A 14,434-nucleotide genomic window follows, 5' to 3' on the forward strand; every position below is an offset into this window, starting at 1 on the left:
GACCAAATATTATTTATGCAATCATGGAGACAACTTTCCTATAAATATGCTAAACCGATTGACAACTAACTACAAATAAATGCCAATGAACTAAAAAGGAATGACAATTAACTATGAGGAGAAATCTATATTAGTCATTGTTTACAACTCAAACCCTTTGCTACATATTTGCCACATATTGTAATTTAGCTTTGACTTATTCCAATGCTTCCTTTAAGAAATAATCAAATTTAAATGGACTGCTTACATGTCTACGTGCTACAAAATAGGAATTAGATTGACTAGTAACATAAAACAAAGCGATGCATTGTATAGAAGCTATTCTTTGAAAATAGTTCATAGATCAATATGACTACTTCAAATTGCTCCCAAATACTAGTATAGTCACATAACTATTATCCAAACATTCAACTCCATTGGACACCATTTGCGCATGAAATGTCTCATAACCCTCATAAAGATATGGTGCTAAGCTTCTAGATTTTTTAGATCTCCTTGAACTGTTGGACACCAATCTTCACGAGTGACAACCTCAGTAAGGTATAGTTTCTTCAATCCATTAGCACCTCAGACTATTGGATACCTATCTAGCCTAATCAACACCTCTAACTATTGAACATTTATTTAGTCTCTATTGCATTATTTCCTATTTTCAAAGCATTGAATTCTTCAAAATATGACAAGGTGTTTTTTTATATCTTCAATCAAGTTCTCATCACTATCATTTGATGTTTCCTCAAGTATGATCGTCATCTTTTGAGCTTTCACACCAAATTAGAAATTCAAAAAAAAAGAAAGAAGATAAAATAGAGAAACCATACACTACATTTTGTTGATAAAATGTTTTTGGGTCTATGTATGGTTACATTAAATTGGGAATATCTCCTATTCCTTAGGAGGCACCTGAGTGTGTGACAAATGAAGTGTACATACCCACTTGGGATTGAACTTTTGACCTCTTTCAAGTGCACACGTTCTCCACAACTATGCCAACTTAGGCTATACACAAAAGAATGAAAATAATAGTAGATATAAGAATAATTGAGCAAAGAACATATACAAATACCAACTTATTTCAAACCAAGGAAAATGAGCAATAATTATGTGTGTGGATCCCCATACACATGTTTGTATGCATTGTTATGCATATAATAATCATATGCACATACAAGCATGTACAAGTGAAGATATATGAGAATGTGTGCGTGTTAATGCAACTATATATGTAGATGTATAAGCATAAATATGTATACATATACAAATGTTGCACATGTACACAAAAAGGTACATGAAAAATAAATGACAGGTAACTATCATATTTAATTCTATATAAAATATAAGTAAAATATTAAGTTAGTAATTTTGGTACATATTCTAGTTCAAGGTCACTAGTTCACTTAGGACTCCCAATTACTATCAGAGAAGTGTTCACACCTTCTAGTCTTCTACCTTGAAGCAACTGCAAAATAAATTAGCTAGTTGGAAAGACAAAGCCCTAAGTAATCTAGGAAATTACAGTTGCTTGTCGCCTCTTTTAAAGATATTATGGTGTATTTCCTTTCTTTGTTTAAAGTCCCTTAAAGCATGACTGATGTTTTTACAAATGATTAGGGGAAATATTAGCTTGGGTCAACCAAGATCAAGTATACTTTCTAGAAATATAGGTTGGGATGGATATAAGGAAACTTCATCACCTTAAAAAATCTCTTATGTCCAAGATTGGGTAGGATCTAATGCTAAACAATTAAGATTGTTGTACAATAATGAGTGCTAAATACCTTATAGCCATGCTAAGTTTCATATGGTTCTTTCAAAGTATGGCTTCTTGACAAGATCATGGGTGTGAAATAACATTCTCAAAGCCTATCGATTGATACCTTTGAACCTTAAGTGGCAGGTTGGGAGCAATCGTCTTGATAAATTTTGGGATGACGGTTTACTTCTTATAATGATTGCTTTTAACTTAGTAAACAAAAATATAACAATGTCAATATTCAATATAACAATTTAGAACACAACAATATGGTAGCAAGATACAACTTTATTAGCACATGTAATGTGTACAACGATGATGTTCAGTTCCCAATAAAAGGCATAAATATAGAGCACTTTGCGGTTGGTTAAGAGTGCCAAATGCTAAGAAGTGACTGCTACTTAAGAACTACAACCCATTCCATTATTGTTTATTAAATAAAAATTATTTATTCTTATCAGCAAAATTGCCACTAACATGAGCTCTCCCATAAATGAAAGCATCTTCCATAAGACAAAATAAAATTGGAGTTGATGCACTGCAACATCTATTGCGAAGTAGGGTGGGAGGACATCCCTAGAGTGATTGATGATTGAAAAAATGATGACAAAAGAGCTATAGATTTCACTTTGTTATCGTTCGCTTCACATTTGCTACTTAGTGATCTCGAAGATCTCACATCTAAATAAGAGAAGTTAGGAAGTTCTATGTATTGGGGATCTAGTGAACCACACAAAATGACCTCATGGATTTTAGAACCCGACTCTTTGTTTCTTTACCTAAGCAAAGAGAAAAGGAACACGAAAAAAGTAAGTCTAAGCTACAAGGCAATGCACCAAGGTTTTCTCAACATTGTGAAGGCTCACATTGAAATCTCAACAAAACCTTGGAATATGTGATTCTAAGGTTCTTGCTTTGAGGTGTTGAGACGATACAAAAGCAAGGGTTTGAGTAGAGGTAGGGATTTTGTAGGTATTAAACTTGTGCAAATGAGACAAAATGTGGGAAGTGAATCAATGTCGAATAGAGCCACTCTTTCTAGAGGCCAAATATGAGTACTCATGCCTGATCACTTGACTGTCCACAGATACAAAGCCAAAGGGCGCGATCTAATAACCACTTCAAAAGCTAATAGAAGATTCATACAGGTACATGATCCATTGACCTTCAAGGATAATGGAAAGAGAAGAGGCTAACATACGTAAACTAGGCTAAGTGTAAATTAAATCAACAAAGGACACTTATTTTAACAAAAGTGGAAATGCAACAAAGGCATAGTCTCCCTACTTATTAAGAACAACCATGAGAAGGCTAGAAGCCAAGCCATAAATGCCATAACATAAATTCAAGGACATCAAGTAATGAAAAGTTTCCTCTATAACACAAAACATTACAACTTGAGAGCTTGCTCAATACCTGCAGATACACATATACATGTGTTGTCTCCTTTATTTTGTATTGGGGCTTATATAGATTTTCTTTCCCACTGGGTTGAAGTGTGCCTTTAAAGATTCATCACGATCTAATGACGACAACATTGATGTGAGTTTTATTCCACCACAACTTGTAGAATCAAATGCTCAATTTTAAAGTGAAACATCAAAATTCAATCCTCTCGTGATATTATGTCATCTCTCATGCTAAGATTGCAAAGCAGTGTTACCTCGACGCGGGGGTGTGGTGGTGCGGGGGGACGTCGGGACGAGTTTCGGGTGTGGGAAAAAAATAGCCTCAATTTGGGGACGACAGGGGTGTGGCGGTGGGGTAGCGGAGCGGGGTTGGGGGGTAGGGGAGGAGGGGGAGTGGAGGGAGGGGGTTGCATAGTATATATATAATATATATGAGTGAAAATGCTAATTATGAAATGATACTTCAATATATTATATAACATTAACATACCAAATATAGTTGAATACAATGAATAGAGAAAATTGAAATGTGATTCACAAACCATAAGTTCAAACTTGAAACTTGAAACCTCATAACTATTACTAATGACCATTTAACAAATTAACTTAGTTCAAGTTGCAAGATTCAAAATTCATTCTTCAAATATGATTTTATGAATATCATATATCATAAAGATGCTCATGATGACAATGAGCCGAATAGCATGAAACAGTGAAATAATAATAATATATCATAGCCATATCAAAGTGAATACCTAGGAAGCACCCGCAAGCACCCAGGAAGCACCCCATGAGCACACAGGAAGCACCCTGCGAGCACCCAGGAAGCACTCGTGCACCCAAGCACCGCATCCCCCTCAGGTGCTTGACTGGTGCGATGGGGGTGCGACGGTGGAAAAACTCTCGGTGGGGGTACTCGGGTGTGTGATGCACCTGCACCGGGTGCTTACGCGCACCAGGTGCGCGCACCTGGGTTACACTGTTGCAAAGTAAGATCATGAAATGACTTCAAGGTTCCTTCCTTTTGTGAATACTCACTTAGTGAAATACAATGATTTTCTAGAAATCACTTAGGGTACTTATGCTATTCATTCAATGGATATCAACTCTTGCATTCCTAAAAATTTGGCTTCCCAACATGCAATACAAGTATATTTTGGTTTTCTAATTTCCACTTCAACTTAAAATTGCTAACTTTAACTACTACTCATACTATAAATGCAAGGAATCATGGATTGGACTTGGATTCTAATAGATGTAGCTTGATTATTAGTTCCACACAACTAGTGGAAGCTTCAAAGGAATCCCCTCTTCAATCCCACCCAAAGGATGCAAACTAAAAATTGAATATCAATTGACGTTAAGTGCTTTCAATCATCAACTTACTGCACAAGGCACCTTACAATCAACAAGATGCCAGTGGTCAGGAATCATTGAGTCATGCAACCAAACATCCCCAATTACTTTCATTCAACTAACTACTTGAACATGAAATCAAAGCATAAATTAAGTGAGAGATGCAAAGAACCATGCAATACTCCAAAATGATCATATATATCCACCATGCAAACACAACAATGAATAAAGACGAATTCTGGTGGCACTTTGGCAACAATTCTCCAACATTACTCTCTTAAAAATGATGTGAGACAACCTTTATATAGAGGCTCAATTACAATGAATGGCCAAGGTTACTTTGAAAAGGGCCAAGGTTATTTTGAAAAGGGCCAAGATTAATCTACATAAGCCTTAATTAAGGTTTCTAAAACCTCAACTACAGATATCAAATGTCCACCCAATTATAATTAAGCCCCACCATGTGGTCCAATGAGTTAGGCAGAATCTTCTAGAAGAAGAAAACTTGGAGACAAAACCACCTTTTAATAAACTAACAAGATGATACCACTTGTATTTACACCAAGCCACCAAGCCATCTTTGAGAATATTCCTTTATCCATTTCTCTCTTTTGACAAATTCAATGATTCTAGAACCAATATGATAAAGCTTTTCCACTAGGAAACTAGGCACATTTTCATTGATTTAGGATGTGGTTGCCACCTCATCAAAATTTTAACCTACAAGAAAAACGACTACTTTTAAATAATTGCGAAATTTTAAATGATAATTTTAACATATCAAGTTAGCAAGACTTCAAAATTATCACAAGCTTGCTATTTCAATTTCCAATAGCAAGATGTTATTGGATAATGCAAATTTAGATATAATCTCTTGTCTTCCAATTGACTTGCAACTAATAATAATCAACAACATTCAAAACGCTGTTATTTTCCTTATTTGAAATCAATGCTACTCATTTAAATGTGACTCATTGAATAAATCAATTTGAGTCGACTTCCTATTGGTTGAAATAAATTTATATTTTTGCAAAATTCAGGGCCTTAGAATTTTATGCTGTGAATTAAATGTGCAAGGAATTCTATGAGAACTTAAAGAGTATTCACAAATTAAACTATAACAACATATAATGATAAGATAAAATAGAGCAATAAGAGAGTGTGAACCAAGTATAAACACCCAAAACGCTTCCTTGATATGTAGATGTGAAGAAGTGATGAAATGTGTGCTCATAGTGGTGCTTAAGGTTTAATGGATGAAGGATTTGATTCAACAAAGGATGAATGGATGATTCAAGATTATGGAAGCATGGAGGAAATTTGGCATTATGGTGATTCTTTAGCTATTTCTTGGAGACAAATTGACATGATAACAATGCAATGGATTGTTGATGAATTTGTGAAGGGGAGAGGGTTCAATTTATAAGAAAAATGAGGATGAAATAGATGGTCAAGATGAAAACTTAGAACTTCAGAGTGGCTGAGATGCAAGGAGAGGGGAGCACATGGATTGCCCTTTCTCAGATCCCTCTTATTGTGAAAAGTGTCACAAGGAGAAAGGGTTGAGATTTTGGAAGGAATCTGACCATTTTAGGGAGTGAGAAGGGGAAAAAGATGTAAGAGATGGATGGAGTGTGTAAGGCTTGTGTAAGAGAATTTAAGAAAAAGTTTAATGCATTTTGGTTGGGGAGTCAGAGAAATTGACAACAGTTGACTTGGGCTTGGGTTAAGATTTCTTAATCCTCATACTTAAAGTTGTGCAAATGATTAAGGCGTGATTAGGTTTGGATTAGAGAGTGATTAAGATGCAAGTGGGATTGTTAGAAGAATGCAAGTGGGTCACTTAACTAATCGAGATTAATTAATTAAGTGGGCTTAGTATGGGTGAATGGGTTGGGTTGAATCTGGACATGGAGGTTAATATTGGGTTAGGGCTAGGGTTAGTATTGATTAAAGGAGATTTCTTTAATGAAAAGGGATTTTGGGAACTAAATTGAATCTAGGCTCTGTGTAATTATTTAACTTAATAGAGGAAGAGGGATTTAACTAATAATTAGACTATGGGTTGTCATATTGATTTATTAATAAGATTGCAATTAAGTAATTAAATTAATTAACTATGGGAATGACATAAGTTAATTAAAGATCATATATTTAATTAATAATGACCTAGAAGGGAACTAATAATATTACTTAATTGTGTAATTAGATTTAGGCATCTAGAATAATAATTCATTCAATGCATGACTTTTCTTAGTATACAAAATGACGCTCACCATGGGGCTAGATGCCTCTACACACAAATTGAATTAACCTTTGAAGAATTAGAGTTTTTTGTGTTGCAGATTTTAAGTTTGTAGGTACAATAGTACGTACATGACAAATTTTGATGCCTATGCACAAAATAATCACATGTACACACATTCTTATGATGCCTACAACTCAAATTTTGGCACATACAAGTAGTCTTATGATGTGTACAATGATTCTTATGTCTTTTGTCTAATTTTCTTTGAACACATAACAAGGAGTCTTCTAATGCCTTTATTTCTACTTTATAGCACATTTAATCTGTAAAATTTCTTTCGATGCTAGGAATAAGCTAAACGAAATGAGTTTTTGGGAATAAGCTAAACGAAAATAGTGAAGTGATAAGAAATAAGGCAAGGCTAGTTTGAAAAGTTTATAAACAAGGAGTAGATTATGGAGAAAATCTTGCACTTGTTGCAAGATTGGAAGGATTAAGAATACTGGTAGCTTATTCTCCATATAAAGGATTTAAGTATCAAATGGATGTAAAATATGCTCTTCTAAATGGAATACTTGAAGAAGAAGTCTACATTGAACAACCTAAAGGATTTGTTTCTTAAAAAGGTAAAAATTTGGTTTGTAGGTTACACAAATCACTGTATGGATTGAAGCAAGCACCAAGAGTATGGTATGAAAGATTACACTCTTATCTTATCAAGATTGGATTCAAAAGAACAAGTGATAGCAACAATGTTTACTTGAAGGTTGAAAGCAAGGATAGAGTAGTGATTGCTAAAATATTTGTTGATGATATTATCTATGGATGAAATGAGTTAATTAGAAGATAATTTGTTGATGAAATGAGAAAATAATTTGAGATGAGTATGATAGGAGAGATAAATTTTTGCATAGGATTGCAAGTACAAGTGAAGAAATGAATATATATCACCCAGTCCAAGTATCAATGAAATATTGAAACAAATTGGCATGGAAGATTCAAAACCTATAGGAACACCGATGATTACTGGTTGTAAGTTATCAAAGGAAGATGATTCTAAGGAGGTAAATAAAAAATCATATAGATAAATGATAGGAAAGTTACAACATGTTGTTTATAATAGACTAGACATTGCACACGTTATTGGAATAGTTGCAAGATTTTCATCAAATCCTAAGGATTCACACGTGAATTTTGTTTAAAGAATACTTAAGTATCTAGAAGGAACTAAAGATTATGGAGTAATGTATGAAAAACATGGTGATTTCTATTTTAAGGTATACACAAATACTGATTGGGATGGAAATGTTGATGACAAAAAAAGTACAAGTGGCAGGACATTCTATCTTCATAACAAATTAGTTTCATGGACAAATACAAAACAAAATTCTATTTCACAATCTACCGCTGAAATTCAATATGTTGCTACTGCAATTAATTGTTAACAAGTACTATGGATTGTAGTGCCCACCCTAGTGACTTGATTTATTATGTATTGGATTTATGTTTTGTACTACAAATAGAAGATGTGATGTTACCTTACATTAGATACTAGAGATACATTACTTATATTGATGCACATATATAGATATGATTTACCTTATGTGTTATTGGTTTTTATCAATTTTAACACTACTAACCCATTTGATACTTGTACTCTATGATGCTTATCATGAGATTTTGCAGATATGTTGGCACTTTGGTTGTGATTTAGGTGTGTGCAAGTACTAGTAAAAAAACCTCAATAATAATTATTGATCTGAAGATGGAACCACGATCCATATAGGCACCCTGAGCCTAGGGATTTCCTTATAGGGAGTCAATTACCCTGATTTTGTGAGCTTGGGGGGAATTTAAGTCTATGATGATTAATATTATGTTTTTGTCCTTCCATTTTGGTTTCCTATGTATATAGTTATTCAAGAATATATGGGTACACACATATATGTCCGAATAAATATGCATATATATTATGTGTGTGCATATGTGATTTCTTGGATAAAGAAATATTTATAGTAATATTAAACAAAATAAAATATAAGAAGAGATTTGAACCTTGGACCTACCACTTATTCAATCCCACCCTCAACCAACTCTCCTACATAAATCTTCAAGAAGCTCCTTTAGGACGAGGTGTTGAACCCACAATAGATTACACAAGAGGTAAAAATTGGATGACAAAAGATTTGAACTCAACTAGACCTTGGAGGGAGAACTTCACAACTCAACCACTACATCACATGACCTTCTCTCTCTCTCTCTCTCTCACACACACACACACACACACACACACACACACACACACACACACACACACACACACACACAGACACACACACACACACACACACACACACACAGACACACACACACACACACACACACACACACACACACACACACACACACACACACACACACACACACATGCATTCATGCACGCACGCACACACACATGCGTGCGCATGCGAGTTTAGTGACTAGGAACCTATAGGAAACATTGATTAATTTACAACAATTTAAACAAATAAAATAAAGTTATTTAATCGAACCATGGACAAGTTGTTTTCGACAGGCACGACCATTCATGAATGAATTCAACCTCCTATAAAATAGACACTTTCTTGAGAACCAAAACATAGGAAATATTGGCAAAAAATATAGTCAAATTTATCTTGGAGACAAATACCTATGAAAACTCAGAAGCAAACCTGTACAAGAAGACACTCAAGATCGAGGAAAAAGTAAGGACATAGACACTAGGATTAGAGTTGGAGGCTCAAATCTCTCAACCCTCGCACACTCAATGCCTCATTTCATCCCCATACAGGAAACCAAGTAGGTCATATTGCCTCATTTTATTTTGGAAACCTTTCTACTTCATGAACAAGAAGGATCAAATCAATAAACTATTGTTGAATATGCAATTATATCTCTGTATGTTGTGTTGAATTTTTGTATTTCATCGTTGTCTATGGTGGAGCCATTTTGTGGAAGTCATGTTTTATGATAATGCTAGGAATTGAATTCCTTGAATAGGAATGGCTGTGGGGGTTTTAGCGTGGGATCTCAGCCCAAGAGGTAATGGTAAACCCTCCTCCATCGAAATAGGTCTCAAAATTCAATTCATAGCCTTTGTTATATTTTTTGAGTCCATTGGAATAAATGCATAGGTATACTGCACATATGCATAGTTATACTATCTATATGCGCAGTAATCCTACTTTCTATAAACCTCTTCGTCATCCTACTTAAACAAATGTGCAACCCTAGGTATATATGCACAACAATGCTGAACCAATGCACATATATAATGAAAATACAGTTAAGCGTTACATATGCACTATTTTGTTAAATGCAAGAGTAGGACCAGTGAAATAAAACATGTGCACAAGTATATGATAACAATGCACATTTTTGCTACATCTATGCATAGCTATAATGAAAGCACAAATCAATGAAATAAATGCACATATATAGTTGTTACAAGCTAGAGTTGTCGTTGCACCAAAAGATTGACCTATTAATGCCTGATACAACCATTGGACTTATAAAACACAGGAGGCGGTTAACCCATGTCATGAATCTTGAAGGGGAAGGTTGGCAGTTAGTCCAACGATAGTTAACAGATGTACAATTTTACAGTTGCCTTGTCATTTTGGAATATTTTGAAGTGGATATTTTGGTTGATTTTTGGTTCATACTTGTTATTATCTTATGAGATCAGTACATGTTTCTTTTTGTGCTGACACTTTTTGTATGGATATGCTATGAGTGTAAATGTTGAGTAGGGTAGAAACCCTAAGTGAGTGGCTCACCATAGGTGTTGGGGCCCGCAAGTGGTAGCCAAGATATCCTACACTAGGAGACCAAAGCCTTGCGTAGGCTGGCTCCAATGTGAGTAAGTAAACAAGTGATAATATATTGTTAAATTAAATATGAGTTGGGCATGTTAGATTGTGGTGACTGATTAGGGAAGTACTATACATACTCCATAATTCCTCAATGGGGTTTGGGGCTGGGTTGAGCCCCAAGTGGGGGTCTGGGGCCGTTAGGTCACGACTATTGGGGGTTTGGGGTTGGAGCCCCTAAAAATTTTTTTTGGGGGTACTACATCGGCATTTTATGGCTGACACGTTGTAACTAATTTTAACCCTAAAGCAACAAAAATACTTGTATAAAAGGACTTAGGGTTAGGGATTGTTTCATTGTGGGTGATGCAAAAATTGCTTCTTGCGGTGGTATTGAGTTGTAAGAGATTACAAATTGTAATTAGGTTGTAATTATTGAATCGTATTAATATTGGACTTGCTATTTGGTGGATGTAGCCTAGGTTTTGGGTGAGCCACGTTAAATCTTGGTGTCTTGTGTTCTCTTCTATGTGATCTATTATTTTCTGATTTTGTTTATATTTGCATGTAATTATTATTTCTGTTTGAGGTTTAATCCTAACAAGTGGTATCAGAGTGAGGTAGGTTTTTCAGTTATCCTCTATAGGAAAGTCTTACAGTTGAGTGGAAGCGATGGCAAACAAGGGTAAGCTAAGGGTTGACAAGTTTAATGGGCATAACTTTCAGTTATGGAAAATGCAAATGGAGGACTATCTCTAGCAGAAGAATTTATGGAAGCCATTGGAAGGAAAAACTAAGAACCAAGGAGCTATAACAAGTGAGGACTAAGAGATTTTAGATAGAAAGGTAGTTGGAAGCATTCGATTATGCTTGGCACCATCAATGACATTTAACATTACAAAAGCGAAGACGATGGAAGAGTTGATGGAAGTCCTAGCAAAATTGTATGAAAAGCCCTCTGCTTCAAATAAGGTATTTCTCATGAAACATTTATTTAATATGAAAATAATAGAAGGTGGATCTATTGCAGATCATTTAAATGAGTTTAATACTATTACTAGTTAGTTATCTAATGTGGGTATTAATTTTGATAAAGAAATTAGGGCTCTCTTGATTTTGTGTTCTTTGCTTGAAAGATGGAATGGCTGTGAGTAATTCTATTTCTAGATCTAATACCCTAAAAAATGATGATGTGATCGGTGTTATTATGAGTGGAGAATCTCGTAGGAAAATCTCAGGTGGATCTACATTAGGAAGTTCTTTGAACGCATAAAGCAGAGGCAAAACAATTGAGAGAGAAAATAATTTTGGAAATCGTGAGAAATCAAGAGGAAAGTCAAAAGGAAAGAGGTCTCAATCTAGAGGACTGAGAGATCACTGGTATTGTGGGAAACCAGGGTATAAGAAGAAAGATTGCTAAACTCAAAAGAACAATGAAGGAGGTAAACCAGAAGGGAACAAGGAGGCAAATGTGGTAAGTAACAAATTCGAAGAGGATGCTTTGCTTCTATCTTTAGAAAGTGTTGATGATTCATGGGTTTTAGATTCAGGTGCTTCATTTCATGCTACACCTCATAGAGGTTTCATTGATTATGTCTAAGGGGATTTTGGGCTTGTTTATTTAGGGGATAATGAACCCTATCAGATTGTTGGAAAAGGTAAAGTTAACATTAAGTTGCAAAATGAGAATCATTGGCTACTACATGAGGTAAGATATGCTCCAAGGCTGAGTAAGAATTTAATTTTAGTAGAGTAACTTGGTGATGAGGGTTGTGTAGTTTCTTTTAATGATAAAAATTAGAAGGTGTCAAAAGGTTCTCTTGTAGTAGCAAAAGGTGTGAAAGTAGGCACCTTATATCTTTGTATAGGTCATACTATTCCTTCTACTTTGATTGTTTCAGAGAAAAATGAATGTTCAGGAATAGTTGCTGTAATTGAGCAGGGAGAACAAATAGCTATTGTAGATTCTAATACAATGTTGTGGAACAACAGACTTGGGCACATGAGTGAGAGGGGTATTAAAGTACTTCATTCAAAGCAAGTGTTACTAGATTTGAAATGTGTTAATATGGATTTCTGTGAAAGTTGTGTGTATGGAAAACAAAAGAGAATGAGTTTTGTGAATACTGGGAAGGAAAAGAAAAATGAGAGATTAGAGCTTGTGCATACAGATGTATGGGGACCAGCTCAGGTATCTTCCCCTGGTGGCTCTCATTATTATGTTACATTTATTGATGATGCAATTAGAAAAGTATGGGTTTATTTTTTTAGACATAAATATGATGTATTTCAAACTTTTAAGAAATGGAAATGCTTGGTTGAAAATGAGACTAGTAAGAAATTAAAATGTCTCAGATCTGATAATGGTGGTGAGTATTGCAGCTATGAATTTGAAAATTATTGCTCCACTAATGCTATTCATAGATAGAAAACTATTTCAAGGACTCCACAGGAAAATGGAGTGGCTGAACGCATGAATAGGACAATAATGGAACACGCAAGGAGCATGAGGCTACATGTTGGGTTGCCCTTAAACATGTGGATGAAGGTTGTCAATACTGTTGTATATTTGATTAATAAAGGTCCCTCTACTCCTTTAGGTTGTGGTATTTCAGAGGAAGCATGGACTAGTAAGAAGGTGAGTTATTCTTTTCTCAAAACCTTCAGTTGTAAAGCATTTGCTCATATAGATTCTAAAAATAGAACCAAGCTGAAAGCTAAGTCAAAGAAATGTATATTTGTTGGATATGACATTGATGAATTTGGTTATAGGTTTTGGGATTTTGAAAATTGTAAAATTGTGATACAAGAGCATCTTGGGTGTAAGAGCAATCTTGCATCACCCAAAAAAATATTTGTATTTCAATCTTTTTTATTTTAATAAAGACTAGTAAACAGGGTGGTTATGGGAACTTGCTATTTTTAGTAAGTTTTTCATACGAGCTTAGAATGTTCTCTATTTATACTAGGAGGTTCATTTTAGAGTTATAAGCCTACCATAAAAATCTCATTGATCAAGCATAAGTATCAGAGAAGTTATTGCAAATTTTCGGTGGAAAAATTTATAGGAAAATCTTCAGGCTCACAGTTGGAGGCCGTAGAGTGCCTAGATGAGGTCCGAAAACTCGAAGGAAGGGTGTTGGTGCCATTTTGAGCCTATATATCAAGAGTTGGCATTTTTGAAAAGTGGTTATAATAGCCAATTGGAGCAACAGTTCGTGAGTTATGGCCTTTCAAAGTTGGGCTACCCGAAATATCTAAAATAATTGTCAAAGATGTATTTGTCTGACTCTATATGTATTGCTAGGGTCTTTTGGCCCTACGTATTAAGTTTCAATGTCTAGAACCTTCCCAAGCGACATAAAATTGCCTATTTAAGAAAGGCTTGAACATTGTCTAGGACAACTTTGGGTGATAGTTCACAGCTTGTCTTCTAGATTATTGTAATGAAGGCACCCATGTGGGTTAGCATATTGTACTTGAGAATTCAGTAATTCTGCATTTGTGGTGCAAATATGAAGTCCATATTTTGTTCTTGCATTGGATGTTGTTTCTTTGTTTCTGTTATGAGTTTATGGTTTTAAGGGAGCACCCTTTATCAAATTGTAAGAAGCAGGGATGTCATATTCAATGAGAAAGTATTGTACAAAGATCTATTGCAACAACATGAGAAGAAAGAAGATGATTATGTAGTGTTGGATGATACTCCAAAAGATGATGTTCTGACAATTCCTCATGATGTGCAACAAACGCAACAAAAAATGCCACACACACTAGTGAATGTTAGATGGTCCACAAGGCTAAGTAGACCTCCAGA

The sequence above is a fragment of the Cupressus sempervirens genome, chromosome 5 (assembly GCF_028749045.1).
Source record: "Cupressus sempervirens isolate cs-2001-9-10 chromosome 5, ASM2874904v1, whole genome shotgun sequence".
NCBI lineage: Eukaryota > Viridiplantae > Streptophyta > Pinopsida > Cupressales > Cupressaceae > Cupressus > Cupressus sempervirens.